The sequence below is a fragment of the Mandrillus leucophaeus genome, unplaced genomic scaffold, assembly GCF_000951045.1.
Source record: "Mandrillus leucophaeus isolate KB7577 unplaced genomic scaffold, Mleu.le_1.0 Scaffold1272, whole genome shotgun sequence".
NCBI classification, from domain to species: Eukaryota; Metazoa; Chordata; class Mammalia; order Primates; family Cercopithecidae; genus Mandrillus; species Mandrillus leucophaeus.
In genome coordinates this window covers 120116-140168 of record NW_012101121.1, presented here as the reverse complement: position 1 = coordinate 140168, position 20053 = coordinate 120116, and the positions used below count along the sequence as shown (strand labels likewise).

General features: G+C 43.6%; 1 protein-coding gene and 1 pseudogene across 1 annotated transcript in view; both read right to left on the bottom strand.

Moving 5' to 3' along the window:
- The window catches only part of LOC105533650, an 87646-nt pseudogene extending 87234 nt beyond the window's left edge, over positions 1-412 (bottom strand).
- Positions 1-20053, bottom strand: part of LOC105533654 (HLA class I histocompatibility antigen, A-30 alpha chain-like) — a 58559-nt gene that overhangs the window by 9031 nt on the left and 29475 nt on the right. The window lies entirely within an intron of this gene.

Below are 20053 nucleotides of genomic sequence, written 5' to 3'. Positions count from 1 at the left end.
AGAACCCCTGGGCATGGGCCCGGTCCCTCTCCCTTCACTTTTCATCGCGGAATCTCCATCCCTGAACTGGACTCCGTGCCTCCCACTCGTTACCTGTCCCCCTGGACTCTTCTAGAAGAAAACTCACCCCACGGAGCTTGGTGCCAGAGACTGAGCTTACTCTGGGAATGAAGGTATAGAGACTTTTTTTTTTTTTTAATCTGGAAAAGTTGCGCCTGAGTGCATGAGACAGAATAGAGACCAGTTTGCTGTTTGTTTATTAAATACATTGGGTTGTAGAATCTTGGTAACCCCCGAATGATCGGGAATCTAGTCGGTAAAAAATGTGACTTTGGTCCCTTGATTTATAAATGTGTGCAAAAGTGTTACAACAGGACTCACAAAACTCCTAAATTTCACTTTCACAAACAATGTATCTGTGACTCCCGCTGGTCGTATTTTAAATTTACCATCATTCCATAGCACTGAGTTTCTATGTGAGTCCAGGATATTTCCTCAATACAAAGTAGCACACTGTGTTACTATATGTTGCAACCAGGAGCCAGTACAGACTATTCACCTCACAGTTGCAACTGTTCAATGCAGTCACAGTGCCCCTCACCAGTGCTCAGCACTGCCTGTTTTCAGGAAGTATCCACTTCTACGTGTTCTGTATATTTTATAGGAACGCTTAGTATTTTTAAAACCTGATTAACATAAAAACCATTAGTTTTTAGGCAGACCCACATGAGGTATTAAAGGCCAACTGCCAAGGACACCCTGCTAGGCTCTGTAGATGGATATATTGAAATCCATAAAACAATGTATTGAAATCTAAGAATTCTGCTGCTTTCGAATTCTTTCCTCTGCTCCTTTTCCTCACCGTCTGCTTCTCCAGCCCTTCCCTCAGTCCCTCTCATTCTTCAGACCCTCCTCTCCCCCTTAGTCCCCACCGCACTGTCATTCGTGAATTGTGACAGTAGCACTGTCCCATGACCTGCTATGTGACTGTCCTCTTCACAGTGGTCCCGCTCCTGTCAGTCAGAGTGTGTCATTTCTCCACTTAAAACACTCCAGTGTCTCCACCTCGGTCTTGGGAAACTTCTGGAGTGTCAGGCACGTGAGTATATGAAGGGATACCTGGTTCATCATAGGCACTAAATTCATTTTTGTTGACTGAATGAATGAAATATGAGTGTATTAAATTGCATCACAGATAATTATAAAGTGTAAAACACTGAAAAAGTTCAGAAAGATTTTATTTTATGTAACTAGTGTGCATATCAATTCATCAATTCATTCGTGCTCTACCACCCCTGGTGAAACAACACCCATTTATGTGCTTCTAGTTCCTTGGTCAGAAATTTGGACAAGATGTGGATAGAATCTCTGTTCTGGGCTTCCAAAAGCTGTGTTTGCATTTGGAATCCTCCTTCAGGTTTATACAGAGGTGGCAGAATGCAGTTTCTTACAGTTGTAAGACCGAAGTCCCTGTTCCTTGCTGGCTGTCAATATAGAGAATGGGGAGGGCTGCGCTCAATTCCTGGTATTCACCAGCGTTCTTTCCTACACAGCCCCCTCTTTTTTTTTTTTTTTTTTGGCAGAGTCTCGCTCTGTAGCCCAGGCTGGAGTGCAGTGGTGCAATCTCGGCTCACTGCAAGCTCCACCTCCCTGGTTCATGCCATTCTCCTGTCTCAGCCTCCCAAGTAGCTGGGACTACAGGTGCCCACCACTATGCTTGGCTAATATATATACACATATTTTTTGTATTTTTAGTAGAGACAGGGTTTCACCGTGTTAGCCAGGATGGCCTTGATCTCCTGACCTCTTGATCCTCCTGCCTCGGCCTCCCAAAGTGCTGGGATTACAAGCGTGAACTACCTCACCTGGCCCGTAGCCTCTTCATTTTCAAAGCCCATGGTGGAGAAAACCCCTCATGCTGAATCCCTCTCACACTGCATTTCTCTGTGCTCAAGAAGAACCCAGTCCTTTCAAGGGCTCACCTGATTAGGACAGTCCAAGCAGGAGAAACTAAGCCTAAAGTCAACTAATTGAGCCCCTTAATTATATCTGCTAAATCTCTTCACAGCAGCACCTACATTAGAGTTGGTTGAATCACTGGGAGAAGGTGAATGGCCAGGAGCTGGCTGTTGGGGCCATCATAGAATCAGCCTAGCAAGCGTTGGATCTTCCTTTTGTGTTTAATTGCGACACAGTAGGAAATTGAAGTTCAAGTAAAGTGATCATTGTGAACGGTATTAAACTATATCTTCTTCGGCCATGGAAATTCTCCTTACCTTTTAAAACTAAGTTACATGTTTAATGTCTTATAATTACTTTAGGCCAGATGTGGTGGCTCATGACTGCTATCCTAGCACTGTGGAAGGCAGGGGAAGGCAGATTTGTTGACTCCAGAAGTTCAAGATCAGCCTGGGCAAAACCCCCATCTCTACAAAAATATTAGAAAATTAGTCAGGCATGGTGGTTCATGCCTGTAGTCCCAGCTACTCAGGAGACTGCGATCGGAGGGTCCCTTGATGCCAGGAAGTCGACACTGCAGTGCATGGTGATCATGCCACTGCACTCCAGCCTGGGTTACAGAGTGTGACCTTGTCTCAAAAATAATAATGATGATGATACATTTGGAGCAAATGCAATTTAACGTGTAATAATACATCCTGTCTTGTGAAAATGTATTGTTTATTTACGATTGTGTAACAAATTGTATAAAATTTAGCTCAAAACAACAAATATTCATCATCTCCCACAGTTTCCAATGGTTAGGAATCCAGGAGAGGTTTCCCTGAGTGCTTCTCGCTCAGGACCTCTCACAAGGTTGCAGTCCAGTTGTCAGTCAAGGGCTGCTTCATCTGAGGGCTTCACTGGGGCTGAGGATTCACAAGAAAGATGGATCAGTCACATGGCTGTTGGAAAAGGCCTAGTTCCTTGTTATCTAGTCCCAGAAGGCCTCAGTTCTCAGTCACATGGACCTTCCTGCAGGGCTGCTTATGGCACAGCAGCTGGATTCCCCCAGAGCTCATGATCCCAGAGACAGAGAGAGAGAGAAGGTGGAAGCTGCAGTGAGTTTTATGTTCTACAGCCAAAGTTACAAACTGTTATGTCAGCATTATTCTTTAAGTTAGAAGTTGTATTAGTCCATTCTCACACTGCTATAAAGAAATACTTGAGACTGGGTAATTTATAAAGGAAAGAGGTTTAACTGACTCACAGTTCTGCATTGCTGAGGAGCCTTCCCCAGGAAACTTAGAGTCATGGCAGAAGTGGAAGCAAGCACGTCCTTCTTCACATGGTGGCAGGAGAGAGGAATGCAGAACGAAGCAGGGAAATGCCCCTTATAGAACCAGCACATCTCATGAGAATTCTCTCAGTATCATGAGAACAGCATGGGGGACCCGTCCCTATGATCCAATCACCTCCCATGTGGTCCCTCCCCCAACAGGTAGGGATTACAATTCGAATGACAATTCGAGATGAGATTTGGGTGGGAACAGAGAACTGGGCCATATCAGAAGTGCCTCATTAAGTCCAAGCCACACTCAAGCGAGGGAATTAAGCTGCATCTCTGGAAGGGAGCAGTATCAAAGGATTTGAATATATACTAAAAGCAAAATTAAAACTATTGTTTCTGGTTTTTGAAAATCAAAGGCTTCTTTTATCTAATTATTTTTCATTAACTCTTTAAGCTTGTCTTTTAATTTAATTTTAAGTTCCAGGATACACGTGCAGAATGTGCAGGTTTGTTACATAGGTAAACGTGTGCCATGGTGGTTTGCTGCACCTATCGACCCATCACCTAGGCATTAACCCTGGCATGCATTAGCTGTTTTTGCTAATGATCCTCCCAACCACTGCCCTCTCCCAACAGGCCCCAGTGTGTGTTGTTCCTCTCACTGTGTCCATGTGTTCTCATTGCTCAGTTCCCAATCATAAATGAGAACATGTGGTGTTTGGTTTTCTGTTCCTGTGTTAGTTTGCTGAGGATAATGGCTTCCAGCTCATCCATATCCCTGAAAAGGACTTGATCTCATTCCTTTTTATAGCCACATGATATTCTATGGTGTATATGTACCATATTTTCTTTATCAAGTCAATCATTGATGTGCATTTGGGTTGATTGCATGTTTTTGCTATTGTGAATAGTGCTGCAATGAATGTAAACATGCATATAACTTTATAATAGAATGATTTCTATTCCTTTGGGTATATACCCTGTATTGGGATTGCTGGGTCAAATGATATTTCTGCTTCTAAATCTTTGAGGAATTGCCACACTGTCTTCCACAATGGATTAACCTAGTTACTTTTCATCCAACAGTGTAAAAGCATTCCTATTTCTCCACAACCTCGCCAGCATCTGTTGTTTCTTGGCTTTTTAATAATTGCCATTCTGACTGGCATGAGATGGTGTCTCATTTGTGGTTTTGATTTGCAATTCTGTAATGATCAGTGATGTGACCTTTTTTTCATATTTTTGTAGGCCACATGTACATCTTCTTTTGAGAAGTGTCTGTTCACATCCTTTGTCCACTTTTTAATGAAGTTGTTTTTTTCATGTAAATTTGCTTAAGTTCTTTGTAGATTCTGAATATTACACCTTTGTCAGATGAATAGATTGCACACATTTTCTCCCATTCTGTAGGATGTCTGTTTGCTCTGATGGTAGTTTCTTTTGCTGTGAAGAAGCTCTTTTGTTTAATTAGATTCCATTTGTCAATTTTTCCTTTTGTGGCAGATGCTTTTGGCAATCTCATCATAAAATCTTTAGCCATCCCTATGTCCGGAACGGTATTGCCTAGATTTTCTTCCAGGGTTTTTCTAGTTTTGGGTTTTACATTTAAGTCTTTAATCCATCTTGAGTTAACTTTTGTGTAAAATGTAAGGAAGGGGTCCAGTTTCAATTTTCTGCATATGGCTAGCCAGTTCTCCCAGCATCATTTATTAAACAGGGAATCGTTTCCCCATTGCTTGTTTTTGTCAGGTTTGTTGAAGATCAAATGGTTGTAGATGTGTGGTCTCTTTTCTGAGTTCTCTATTCTGTCCCATTGGTTTATGTGCCTATTTTTGTAGCCTTGTAATATAGTTTTAAGTGGGATAGACTGACGCCTCCAGCTGTTTTTTGTTTTTTGTTTTTTTTTTTTGCTTAGGATTCTTCTGGCTATACAAGCTTTTTTTGGATCCATATGAATTTTAAAATAGTTTTTTTCTAATTCCATGATAAGCTTCTCTTTTTAAATTCATGATTAAAAGTTTGAGACATCACAGAGCTTTGGGTACTGAGACAGAGTAAGGAGATACAACGGTATCTCTGGGTTTTTCCTGCCAATACCACTGTTATTAAATAACAATGTTCTCTTCAGTGAGTTAACACAGTTGAGAACATAGAGTAACTAGATCAAATAGTTCCAAGACTTCAGTCCCTTAAAACTAATGCCTTAGAAATAAGTCTTTGTTTTGTCCAAGATGTCTCAAATTTAGTGGAAATATGCCCCAAGCACCAATTTTCTTATTGAAATATCATCTTCACTAAACATTTGCCTGCACTTAAAAAAAAAAAAAAAAACAACTCTGCTCTATGGAGTAGCTGTTCTTTTGTTTCTTTACTTCTCTAATAAAGTTGCATTCACTTAGAAAAATGTTGCCTAATCGAATCGCTTTTCAGTTACAAAAATGTGAATCTCATACTTTGGTCAGCACATCTAGCTTAACACGATGCCAATAACTTTGGTTTGATGCCGTAGCCCGAAATGGTTAGCTTGAATTGAGAAACAAGTTTTTTTTTTTTTTCAAAAACTGGCTATTCAGTGGACATTCTATAATAAACTTTACGTCTTTCGTTGTGGTATTCAATGAGATGTGATAGAAGTGATTTGGACACCACTATGATTCCATATAGCTCTCTATTATATGCTTCCAAATTTTTTTTTTCTTTTTAGCAGTCCTATTCTGTTTTCCATTTATATTTGCTATTCCATCACTGGGTATTCCTTCCTACTCTTTTCTTGTTTCATTTGTTTAGATCAATGATGTGCATTTCCAATTCTGTAAAAGTTTAATTCAGTTTCATGTGTGGTAAAATGTAACATCAAATCCTTTGCAAGGTGGAATTACCTTGCACAGCAAATTGAACATTGTATACTTGAAAATCTAGAGAGATGCCAGTGAGCCAAGGATCAAATGGCCTATTTGTAGCCGAGGCCATTTTCGTGGCATCCTGGTCCTCTCTGTCACATGGCTTCTTACGATTATCTGTGGTTTTCTTCGAATGTAAGTAGTTCTTGTTAAGGATTCTTGTAGTGAACTTTGAAATTCTTTTCTCTTTCATTTCTATAAAAAACAGGTCTATTTTAATTTGGAAAACTCTGTTTAGGAATTACAATCAAGTAACTAGCAGGGTGCCCAGTACTGGTGTAAAACACAGAACCTGTAAAGCTCCCCTGGGCTGCTGCCCATTCACTTCCCCAGAAGGAGACTCCATCCTGAACCTGTGATTTTTATTCTTTTGTATTTCTTTAAAGATTTGTGCAATAAGTATTTATATAAGCCCAAACCAAATATCAGTTAGTTTTGCTGGTTTTTAAGCTTCTTGTAAAGCAAATTCCACTGCATTTATTTTCCCATGATGCACGTTACATATAGGAGTTATTTGTGGTGCGGGAGACTGTCATTCATTCATTTTTACTGCTGAAGGTTTACATTTTATGGTTATACCACAATTTCACTACTTTCCTATTGATGTATATGTGGCTGATTCCACTTTTTGCCATATACATTAGTGTGCCTGTCTCCTGTGCACATAGGTAAGAAAGCCCCCCAGAGTGGATGATTAGGAATGGGTTGGTTAAATGATACGTTGTATGGACTTTAATCATACTAGATAATGATAATATGATTTCCAAAGTGATTGTGGCTATTTAAACTTTTACAATAAATGTGTAATACTTGATGATGTGTTCTGAAAATACTGCGTCGAAGGAATTGAGTTAAAAGTCACTGTCTTGGCAGTAGAATTACAGCAGGCATTTTCATTCAGACTCTGTTAATAACTTCCTGTTGTTTACTTGTTTCTTATATACCGTGGCATTATACTTTTAGCATATAGATTCAGAAAATGCTTACTTATAGCACAATCACACAGGGTTATTTTATATTTAGGAAAATTTCATAAGAAAAAGGAAAAAAATGGAGGAAGGGAGAGAAAGAAGGAGGAATGGAAGGAAAAGTGAAAGAAGAAGAGAAGGAAGGGGAAGGGGAAGGAAAGGGGAGTGAGAAGGAGGGAGGGTGAGAGGTTGAATGGAAGTAGAGAAGAAAAAGAGGGAGGGAGGGACAGAAGGAAGGAGAAAGGGAAAGAAGAAAGGAGAAAAGAAACTAAAATAAAGAAAAGAATAGGTGTTGAGAAACTAGAAATCCTATGTATGGCTAATATTATCAAAATGGGAGGAAATAAAACAGGTGTAGTTAACCTCTATAGCATAATGGACATATAGAGGGCTTCATGAGTTGTCTGTTGCTGTGTAACAAACTACCCCTAAATTTAGTGACTTGAAGCCACGAACACTGACAAACTCAAAAGCATAATACAAATACCAGCAAATGGTGCCAGTGCAGATAGAAGAAGTTGAACAAACAAAAGGATTTTACAAATTGTAATAAGTAAGAGAACACTGGTGTGCAGCTGAAAATGATTTTGTAGTCCAGATACTCCAAAAAGCAAGTTCCATCATGGGATTAAAGTTACAACATTTTATAGGGGACACACCTGTCAGAAGATATAGCAAGGGAGACAGGTTACCCTGAGAAAGGCAACAGACCAAGATGTGAGTGTGACCCTCCCGTGATGGACAGAGGAGAGAAGGTTTACTGGACATGTCCTAGACCACATACAATCTAATGAGAGTTAAGCAAGGCCATAGAGGAGTCCTCGAGGTACAGTTGGTCATCAGAGGAGTCCCCTGTCTCCCAGAAATGTCCTCCCTTAGCGTCACTGGTATGACCCGTCACTGGTTGGGAACAGCCCATGGGAAGCAGAGCCTCAGCACCAATGCTACTGAGGGTGTCAGAGCACAGGAGCAGGGCCTTGGGAGATTACCCGGAAGTGTGACTTAAACCTTCTGCCCTGACGGGTCTGCACCCTTTGAAATCAAGTCATCTCTGGCTGAATTGCTGGATGATTCTGCTCACACTTGAAATGAGGCAAGGGGAACCAGAAGGCCCCCAGCTGGATGTCTGGTTTCCACACACACTTCTGCCCTCATTGTGTGAAAGTAGCCATGCCTCCTCCTGGGAATGAGGGTCTATTACCCGGGTCTAGAGAGGAGGAGAATCCTCTTTTCACCAGGTGGTCTCTGGGCACACAGTGTCCAAACTTCTCTGGTGACAACCATCATGTGTAGTTCAGTGGGCTGTCTTTTGTCTCCTTTTAAGGGTACCCTCCTTGGAAAGCAGGACCTCATACCCTGTTCAAAGATAAAACATGCAAAATACCCCATTGGGTGAATCTAAGGGATTGGACATGGAGCCAAACCTGCTTCTGACTTTTGATTTCTGGACCCACATGTTCTTCCAATTGAGAACACAGCACCATGGAGACGTCTCTGATTCAAACAATGCACCATGTCTTGAAAGATGGCACCCACCCCTCAGAGTGCTTCTCCAGGCTGGCACTGAGCTGTGCCTGTAGAAGACCTGTCCAGAATTCCTTGTGGCTGGCAGCCTCTGGGTGGTGCAGATGGTGATAGGATTAGTGGAACCCACAGCCATGGAAACACTAAAACTTTCCCTGCCAAGTGGGTCTTTCAGGCAGATTATGGGCTAGGAGCACCGCCTGGCCTGCAGACCAAGAATGTCAACATCACCCAGAGAGTGGTGCTGGTTGAGTGTCTGAGAGCAGGACAGGAAAACACCCGTGGACTAGGAGCCTATCCCTGTGAAGATGAACCTCTGGCCCTTCCAGGAGGGAAGTAGCTAAATGTAGTCACCTTGTTACTTAGTGGCTAGTTAGTCACCTAAAAAATGGTGCCCCACAACCGGGCGTGGTGGCTCATGCCTGTAATCCCAGCACTTTGGGACGCTGAGATGGGTGGATCATGAGGTCAGGAGATCAAGACCATCGTAGCTAACATGGTGAAAGCCCCGTCTCTACTAAAAATACAAAACAATTAGCCGGGCATGGTGGCGGGCACTTGCTCTACCCGTGATATCCAGACAACATAAAAGCTGCAATGATACCTCCTACTTGGTCATACCTGGAGTAATCTAGTTCGTTCTTTAGGCCTCGTCAGGCTTCCTCAGGTACAGGTTACTGGATTACGTAGAGATAATAGCCCCAACACCACCCTGCATCCTTCGGCTCTCTAACGTTGGTGCAACCCCCCTCCAGTTCTTTCCGCATCTTCCATAAGACCCAACCTGGGACACACTATGATTTCTGATTTGGCCAGGATGGGGTCAGTGTCAGAGGTTTCCCCTTGTCTTTCAGTGCAATGAGAGCCCTCACTCCACAGACTAGGGACCCAGTGTGGGGGTGACTCCACTTAGCAGTGCATCAGTGTCAATTATGCACTCAGGGAATTGGAAGATAACCAGGGCTGGGTCTGTGAATCCAGTGGTCCCATTGTGGGCCATAATGTGTCCAGGTTTATTCCTTGACCTCCGTAAGCCCCACTGCGATGGGAAACATGATGGTGCTGTGGGCATCTGGGCATCAGTGTCCCCTCACAACCAGTGTCAATAATCCCCCCAGTTCTGCCTGTTTTCTTTCCCCATTGTACAGTCTCCTGAGTGAATGACTATAGGTTCCTTTGCCAGAGGACTCAGGGAATTGTCCCAGCATATACTTTCACGAGGTTACAGGGTATTCCTCCTAGGGATATGGACTGCACGTCTGTCACTGAGATCTGAATCTGAATCTTGGCTGAGGTCTAGGCATTGAGGATGGGATCATGACTGTATTGGGTAAAAAACCTTTACCCTCCTTGTCAATTCTTGCTTATTATCATAAATATCAACCAGTGCCCTTGTTAGTTGCCTGTCCTAACCCTGGGACACTACCATCTGTTAACCTTCCCCACATTCCCTGCAGCTTGAGTCCTCTTGGCTGCTCCTCTGAAGCTGTCATAGTAACGGTGCTGTCTGGCATATTCAGGTCACTGCCACCACTTGGTCTTTGTGTCTTCAGGGCCACACCCTCCCCAGGGATATTAATAAATGCAACTCTGGGACCATCTTTACCACCATCACCCCCAGTCTGCAGAGGACAACACCCCAACACTTCTTAGTGATGCAGGTCCCTCTCACCATCACGTTCCTGAGGCTCTGGTGGAAGGTGTGCCATCTGGATCCTCTTGTGGAGCATGGTCTTGGTGGGGCTTCACCATGCCCAATTCACTCAGCCTTGTTATTCCATCCTCTACATGTTCTAGGGCAACTAAGATATGTCTACCTTGTTGAGATTTGGGAATCAGTTTATCTAGATTCACCCTAGCAGTGGGTTTACCACCACTTATCAAAGTTCTGGGGTGTCTGATAAACCCATGCCCTGAGATAGTGCCTCCAAGCCAATGGATTTACATTAATCCAGCCTGACACTCTGACCCCTTGATCACACACCCTCAAATTTCAGTCCCAGAAGTGCTCCCCATGCTCCTATTGGGACACGCCGGCTGGTTCCTGCAAAGCTCCTGAGTGGGATTCCCAATGCATCACAGGGATGAGGCTTCTGCAGCATCTTCCAGCATAGGAAGTGGGAACCATTGCTAGAGAAGGGTGAGCCTCCTCTGCATGCCCAGAGGATCCGGGCGGCACCCATCGGATGATCTTGTTCCAGTTTGCAGAATCTCAGGTTTCCCCACCATGGCCCTGACTTTCTTATAACGGGCCTGCATTGGCTGAGTGTCAAACATCTCTGGAGCACTGTGGCCCTCATAATGATGTCTTCAGCTACTATTCCATGGTATCTATCCTTTTGCTACAGGAGATAAAGGCTTCTCCATGAGACACTCCAGAGGCTCTCACACGTAGCCAGTGACATCTGTGAACAATCTACAGATTCTCATTATCATTTTATAGAGCATGAACACAGCTGGGAAGTAACCAGCCAAATCCACTGTCTTTGTGGGTTTCCGCCCAATTCCATCATTATTGTGCAGGGTATTGTATCATCCCACCTGCCATAGCTTCTTTTAATCAGGACATCTTCTCAGGTTAGCACTGGTGAGACCCACAGCACCTCAGCTGCACCTTGTGCTACAGACTGTGTCCCCCGACTAACCCAGATGGCATCCTCTTGGTCTGCCAGGCAGTGGGAAAGCTTATTTCAATTTCCTATTTTTGCCCATTATCACCTTTGATACCACTGTGTTAGTTATGGTCTCCTGAGGAGCAGACTCCAATACAGTATTAAACGTGCAAGGACTTATTAAGGGAAATACTTGTGAGAGAAATTCAGGAGAGAGACCGAAAACACTGGGAAAGCCATCAGACCACACTGCAACTCTGAGCCCCAGGGAAGGAGAGAGGGCAGGAAGGTCAGCTGGAAGCCTTCTAGACCCTGTGCAGGCTAAGGGAAGTTCGGTAAAAGTGGCAGGGAACCCTGGAGCCTCAGTCAGCCTTCAGAGTAGAAATATTCCTGCCTCAGTTTCCCTGCTTTCCTCAACCAGGAAAAAGCTGCGTCAGGTATGGTCTCAGAGCAAAAGTGACAATAGATTTCAGGCTGTGACAGCAGAGGCATCATCAATTATTCTTCCTCTACCTGAGGGCCTGGGATGTGCATCCTCATGACTGCCACAATGATGCACTGGAGTAAGAGGAAAAGGGATGATGATAGAGGGAAAAAAGGTATTAATTGATGAACTAACAAGTTTAAGTAGATGAGAAGAGATGATGTTCAGGGCACCTGCAGAGGTACTGGCTCTGTCTGGGAGCAGGATGGTTAACACACAGCAATCCCCCATGTGGAAAAATCCCTGACATGCGATGCAGCTGCAAATGCATGAGCAGACAGTGGTGGAATCTGTGAAGCTGTCTTCTAATGTGTTCAGTTTTGTCAGTGAAGTAGGAAGCAAGGTCATCAGCTGAAGTAAGAATGGGGAAGGAGGGTAGGATGTGTGAGCACAGAGAGAAGGTGTGTAAGAGTCACCCAGACCCGGAGCGGGCTGAGGGTGAGCCATGCAGGGAGAGGGTGATTGCTGGCCGTGGTGGGGGTTCCCCATGAGGTTTGGGTCGTGAAGGTACAGAGAGCAGTCAGTGTGCTGTGTGCTGCTCTCCTGCAGCTCATGGGGGCAGGTGCAGTGTAGGCAGAGGTGGAATCCACCAGCTGCGTAGTTTTGCCAAACAAGTGTGAATGCAAGGGAGAGCCAAGGGAGGGATGGAAATTATTTACTACAGACTTCAAAATGAGTGGGGAGGTGAATCCAAGCACTGAGGGAGAGAGAGTATATGGCAGGGTCACTTGACTAGGAATCTCAAGGGGGTGAATAGATTGTTAGAATCAACATACTACACAATGGACTCCACGCCTGGAAAGCAGGCACATAAGCAATGAGTGTTTCACTGATATTACATCACAGTCTGTGATAAAATAATAGTATCAGTGTCCTCAGAGCCTGCGACTACCCTGCAAGGGATGAGAGGAAAGATGGTCAGAGAGTGGGAAGTGTGAAATTGAGAGTGTGGAAGGGCTGGGCTTCTTTGCCATGAGGAGACCTAGTGGATAAGAAGGGCATGAGATTCAGCCAGAGAGAGGACACGGTTATGAAGGAAAGGGGTTCCAGGACCTGAGAGGCCGTGGAGCATGGACATCTTCTCTGCTGTATAGGTGTCTATTGCTGCCATAAAAATTATCACAAACCAAGCGGCTTTAAACAGCACCTAATTATCATGCCACAGTCCTGTGGGCTGCAAGTCCACACAGTCTCATGGGGCTAAGATCGTGGTATGGGCAGGTCTGTGTTCCTTCCCGGAGATTCTGGGGAAGAATCCACATCCAAGCGCATTCTGGTTCTTGTCTGCATTCACCTCCTTGCAGAGAGAACAGAGCTTCCCACTTTCTTGTTGGGAGCCACCCTTAGCTCCTAGAGACTTCTCTCCTGTGTGGTGCCTAAAGCACATCCAATCCTCCTGCTTGGAACCTCTGATCTCCCCTTTGCTGTGTCTCCTCTGCCTTCCTCCTCTGCAGCATCTGACTCCATCCAGAGCAGATTCTCTACTTTTAATGGCTCATGTGATTTGATTGGGCCACACAGAGAGTCCAGGATAATCTCCCTCTTTTAAAGTCCTTTATCTTCGTTGCATGAGTAATGTCCCTTTTGCCATGTAATGCAACCTGTTCACAGTTCCAAGGACTTAGACTGGACCTCTTTGGGGACTAGTACTCAGCCCACCACATCTGCATATGTCGAAGTCACAAAGAATTAAGGAGACAGCCCTGCTGAAGAGGGTGATGGTGATCCAGGAGCTACAAGAGTCAGGATTGACAGGAACGGCCTGGGGCTCACAGGGAATGACCACAATGAGGGGAATGGGGCCCTAGTCTGATGACAGCTTAGGGGTTTTAGGGAGGAGGGAGGCAGAAAGGTCTGAGAACCACAGTGAGGAGCAAGGACCCCACCTCAGCTCTGAACCCAGGGGTACAAGTTCCTGGGAAACTCCCCCATACGGATGAACTTCAGAGGGGGCCACATCCTCAGGAAGACCTGGTTCCTGCTAGAGCTTCAAGGTGACGGAACATCCTGAGAAAGAATAAGGAGGTTTTGCTGATCATGCAATGTGGATTCCACGGGGTGCAGTGGGAAGATTTCTGGAGTTAGGTAGGGGCTTTCTCGGTGCTGTTATCTTCACCTCCTTCTACCCTTCTCGTCCCTAGCACTCTAGGACTCACAAATATGCTGCTCTGAAAACCCCAAGGCAAACATAGAAGAGTAGAACAGCTCCAGGGGCAGTGGGAAGATGAAGTCACCCCCACATGTAGACGGACACCAAGGGTGGGGGTGGAGGATGTGAAGGGCATGAGCACAGGAGCAGGTGGGGAATCCTCTAAATCCCACCCTGCACCAACCTCACCCCTGCAGCTCCTGGCCTAGTTACAGCTCTCAGCTCTCAACTCCTTCCCAACCATACCCAAGCCCAGACCTCAGGGCTCCCACTCCCTACCCCCTCCAGAGCAGCACAGTGCACAGAGTCCTTGAACAGGAATTCCCCCTCATCTAACAGTTAATTGTTTCTTAGCAGGGAGGGGCAGCCAGTCCTCTCTTTCCAGTGACCCCATATCCTTATTCAAGGCATCCAGTTACACTCCCTGAGCCAGGGAACTCTATTTGCCCCTGCTATGCCCAAGGCAAGGGGCTCTCTGGGCTTCTCAGTACAGGGGCCTTAAGCTAATGGGCTAGCAAAAGGGAAAGGGACGTAGAATTCCTTATTTACAGCCAGACCCTGCAACACAGGTCCCAAGGGCCTCAGCCCCCTGTCCTGGCTGATGCTCCCTTCACCACTCCCCCACACCAGGGCCATGGGCCCCCCACACAGCTGAGCTAGACCAGGCTGAGGAGTTGCTGGAGCAACAGGTGGAGCTGGACCAGGCCCTGGTGGAAGGGAAGGAGGGATTCAGGGGCCCAGGCTCTGGTGCTCAAGGTCTGGAAGCTGAAGGAACAAATGAGGAGGCACCAAGAGAGCCTGGGAGGAGACACTCAAGCTTCCCACCAGTGCCCACAGCACCCTCCATCCCTGGAAATACTGTGTACCGCCCCCCGGAACCCTGGGATCAGAAACATCCCAGTTTCTTTCAGGCCAGATAAAGCAGAAGAGACCCCCACAAAGGGCCGGCAATTGGCAGGTAGTAGGGGAGTCTGCGGTCTTAGTCCCATCCTCCTTTGACATCACAGCAGGGCAGCCAGGCCTTACAGGAATTTACGCTGGATCATGCCCTAAAATAACCTCGCCCCAAATACGATACAACGAGAAAGCACCCATGCGTAATGCAGATGCACTTGTGTTTCATTTATAGTTAAGTTAAAAATTCTGACAATCAGGAATGGGGGTTCAGGAGTGGTGCTGGTGCAGAAGAGGGAAGCTGTGGGGTGGGGGTGGAGGCTGTCAGGAGTGGGGGCAGCAGGATCTCCTTCACCCCTACCCTGCTGTCCTCTCCTGAAGGGCAGATGATCACATTCCAGAATGAGCGAGTCCTCTACCACGTCTGTTCAGCTGAGGAGGAGACATGGCACAGTGAGAATAAGGCATGAAAAGGACAAAGCAAGGCAGGAACACACAGCTCACATGCAGACGCTAGTGTACTGAGTGGGTTCAGAGGACGGACTTGGGGATGGGAGAATAGAAGTAATATGATGAAAGAAGACAGAGACTCCACATAGAGGCCAAGAAAACATCCTAACGCAGTATTAAAAACCAGGGGCATGAACCAGTCAAGTGTCCATTATGCATCAGGTGCCCATGACCTACATGATGGGATTGAAGACAAACACACTAAGGAACAAGGAGGACCTAAGGGTTTCATGGTATCAACATTCACTGTGGAGAAGACGTCTGTCTCATCAGGCAGCTCACTATCACTGACCTCAAAGCGATACTGCCCGTCACTGAGCATCCTGGCATCATTCTCATCCGACACAAACATGATGGCCAAGCCCTGTTCCAAACCAACCTGCTCTAGTCACCTGGAAGGAGACAGATGGTAGGACTAGAAGACCTCAAAGTAGGAAGACACCCAGAGGGAGGGATGAGGATGTGAAGTATGAAAAGGTACGGAAAATAAGCAGGTGGGAGAGTGGGTGTCCCTCTGCATGTGGAGCTCACCTGATGCAGGTAGGACTCAGAATCTCCAGGCATGCCATAGGTAAAGGCAGTGTTCACCTGCTCCATGTCCATGACTTGGCCAAATAGGTTGGTAGCCAAAGAATTAGTCTTTAAAAATCTTTTGAGGTCATTCTCAGACGAGTGTAGAACAACAAAACTGTTATTCACCTGAGGTGCATTCTCCTTCTCAGGTTCAGAAATGAACCACATGTAAGAGAAACCAAAGACTGGAATTCTCATCGCACCCAGAAAGCTGGACTAGGGACCTGGAGAGCCATGTGCTTGTCATTGCTCCACCAGTCACGTGCTGTGTGACCGCAGGAGAAGCTCTCTACTCATAGGGCCTCTTTGATTCATCTGGAATCATGGACAAACACCTCCATTCTAGCAACCTTACTGAAATGCAGGGAGGACCAAGTGATCAATGCAGAGGAAAAATGCAAAGTGATGACGTTCACTCCTAGACAAGACTCTTTAGGAAAATGTACCTTAAAAGTAGGAGAAAACATAGTATCTGCCATCCCCTGCCAAAAAACCTCTTTAGTAATTATGATTGTTCATCATTTTTCTATAAACTAAGGGCAAAACTATTTCACTCAGTATCTCAAATAAATTAAATATAGTTTGTGATTCTATGTCAGCTTATCTCCACAACTTTTGCTCTGTGTGAAACTGAAAAGAAATGGGGACACATCCTTGTTTTTGTGGTGGCCAGGAAACCCACCAAGGCTTGGAAATGACCCTGTATCATCCATTTTCCATTGACTCACTCTATGTTTTGGAGTCCTAGGTAATTCATATTCTTAAATAAATCACATGTTGATACATAGGACAGAGTAGGAAAGGTAATATTTCTCTTTTCATTTGCTAGGGCTGCCATAACTAAGTACTACAGGCTGGGTGAGTGAAATAATAAATATTTGTTGTCTCACAGTTCTGGAGGCTACAGGTACAAGATCAAGGTGCTGCAGGGTTGCTTTTATCGGAGGCCTCTCTCCTTAGCTTGTAGATAGTCACTTCTGTCTTCTCAACACAGGACTTCAACATATGAATTTTGGTTGGGGAAGGACACAATTCATCTCATAACAGAGTGGATCATCCTTGGTAGTGGGTATTCGAAAAAAAATAAAAGAGAGTACATCCCCTTAGCTTGGTGCTTCATCTTGGTTTTCTGAAATTTTGGTCTTGCCATAAGAACAAAAAAGGACAAGAACCAAAGTTTAGTTTTTCCCAGAAGGTGAAAACTAAAACCTAAGTCTGGGTAATCCCAGACACCAAGAAGAGGTGTATGCAGTTCTCCAAAGTCTTACTTTCTCCAGGAATTCTGTTTCTGCCTTTCTAACTGGGAAGAAGATTCTCTCAGGAGAGCCGCCTCCTCTGATTCTGTATGGGCTTCATTCTGCTGGGACTTACAGAAGATAAAAGTTGATCTTAATAAAAAGAAAATATTTGCCAAATTTTTATCATGCTCATAATTTTTGTACCATTTAAAATATCCCATATTGTGTTTTTATTTTTAAAGTAATACATAACATTTGTACATGTTTATGAGGCACATGTGATCATTTGACACATGCACAAAATGTGGAATAATCAAGTCAGGGTGTTTGGGGAATCCATCGCCTCAAGCATTTATCTTTTCTTTGTGTTGGGAACATTTAAAATCCACTCTTCTAGCTATTTGAAATATACATTTTTGTAGATTTAGTTGGCCTACTGTGCTTTAGAACATTAGAACTTATTTTTTGTATATAACTGAATGTTCGTACCCATTATTCTACCTGTCTACATCTTCCCACCCCTATGTTCTTCCCAACCTCTGGTAACTGTCATTCTACTCTCTACCTCCACGAGGTTAATGTTTTTACCTCATGCATGAGTGACAACATGTGATATTTGTCTTTCCTTGCCTGGCTTATTTCACCTAATATGACCTCTGGTTCTATTCATGTTGCTGCAGCTGACAGGATTTCATTCTTTTTTAAATGACTAAATTGGATTCCATTGTGTATACATACTACAGTTACTTTATTCATTCACCTATTGATAAATTTACCCATTGATTTCATATCTTTGCAATTGTGAATAGTGCTTCAATAAACATGGGTGTGCAGGTACTCTTTTGATATGTTGATTTTATTTCCTTTGGATAAATACCCAGCAGTAGAATTGTTGCATCAGATAGTAGTTCCATTAATAGTTTCAGTTTTTTGAGAAATCACTCTACTGTTTCCCATAATGGCTGCACTAATTTACATTACCATCAACAGTGAATAACAGTTCCCCTTTCTCCACATGCTCGCCAGCGTCTATTATTTTTTATTTTTTAACAATAGCAATTATAACTAGAGTAAGATATATCTTATTGTAGTCTGATTTGCATTTTCCTGGTATTTAGTGATGTTGGGGGTTTTTCACACACCTGTTGGCCACTTGTATGCCTCCTCTTGGGAAATGTCTATTCAGACCCTTTGTCCACTTTTTAATTGGATTATTTGTATTTTTTACTGCTAAGTTTTGAGTTCCTTGTATATTCTAGATATTAGTCTAGAATATACTAATGGATGAATATACTAGTTGGATGAATACTTAGCAAGTATTTTCTCTATTCAACAGGTTATCTCTTCATTCTGTTGGATGTTTTCTTTCCTTTGCAGTTTTTTGTTTAGTATAGTCCCATTTGTCTATTTTAACTTTTTTTGCCTGTGCTTTTGAGGTCTTAGCCATAAAATCTTTACCTAGACCCATGTCCTATAGTGTTTCCCATATGTTTTCTTCTAGTAGTTTTATAGCATTGGGTCTTACGTTTAAGTCTACAATCCTTTTGAGTTGATTTTTGTATATGGTGAGAGACAGGGGTCTGGTGACATTCTTCTGCATCTGGTAGCATTTTTCCAGCACCATTTATTTAAGAGACTGTTCTTTCCCCAGTGTACATTCTTGGTTCCTTTGTCAAAGGGACTCCTTTGAGAGTTCTCATTAAGAAGCAATGTTTAGTTTCACCAATGCTTTTTCTGCATCTATTGAGATGATAAGATGGTTTATGTCCTTCATTCTGTTGATGTGGTATATCACATTTTTTTTTTCATATATGTCAAACAATCCTTGCATCTCTGACATAAAACTCACTTGATCATGGTGTATTGTTTTGATCTGCTGTTGGATTTGTTTGCTAATATTTTCAATTACTATTTTTTGTTACTAATACTTAAATTTTTATTGTAAGCATTTTAAACTTGTAAAATTTACATATATACTGAAATGATCAGATCTGCATCAAATTCATCAATGAATTTCGACAAATACAGTCATATCACCCATGCCACTATCAAGATACACAAAGTTCTTTTTATTCTGCATTCAACCTAGCCTCCCTTTGCCCAGGCAGCCATTGATCTGATGACTATCATGATAGAGTAGCTCTTTCTGTTTTAAAACTTCATACATATCCACTCATCCCATATGGCCTCCCTTGTATCTGGCTTTTTGCACTTGGTGTAATATCTATGTGGTCCACCCAGGTTATTGCATGTATCAGTAGTTCATTTATTTTTATTGCTGGTAGTATTCCATTGTAAGATTGAATCACTTTTTTTGTACATTGTGGGTCTATTCTTCGTTTTTTATTGTTACAAATAAAGGTACTGTGGAAACACTTGTGCAGGGATTCTTGGACATAATCTTTATTTCTGTTGAGTAAATACCTAGGAGTGGAAATGCTAGCCATAGAGTACTAGCTTGTTTAACTTTATCAGATGATACAAAGCTGATTTTCAGAGTGGCTGTTTCATATTCTTATAGGCAATGGATGAGACTGTTTCACATCCTTGCCAACATTTATATGTATTAATCATTGAAATTTCAGCCATTCTAATAAGCACTTAGTGGTTTCTCACCGCGGTTTTACTTTGCATTTTTCCCTGATGACTGTTGACCATTTGTATACCTTTTTTGTGATGTTTCAGAAGATTTCTCTAAAGATTGTGGAAGGAGCCAAATAAACGTGATTTCTCTTTCTGTAAGTGCTAGACCTAAAGCAGAATGTCCAGAATCCATCCACACTTCCCAGTCTAACCCACTCAACCCCATATTTGCCCCCTGAAGTCCAGATTCCTTCATCCCTCTTTATATTCTATTCACTTAATTCTGCCTCCAGCTCACTCTCCTCCAGAAAGTCTGTTACTGTGAAGGTCACTAACATACTCAGTATTATCTCTCCATCTGTCTGTACCTCTCCATAGCTTTCCTCACA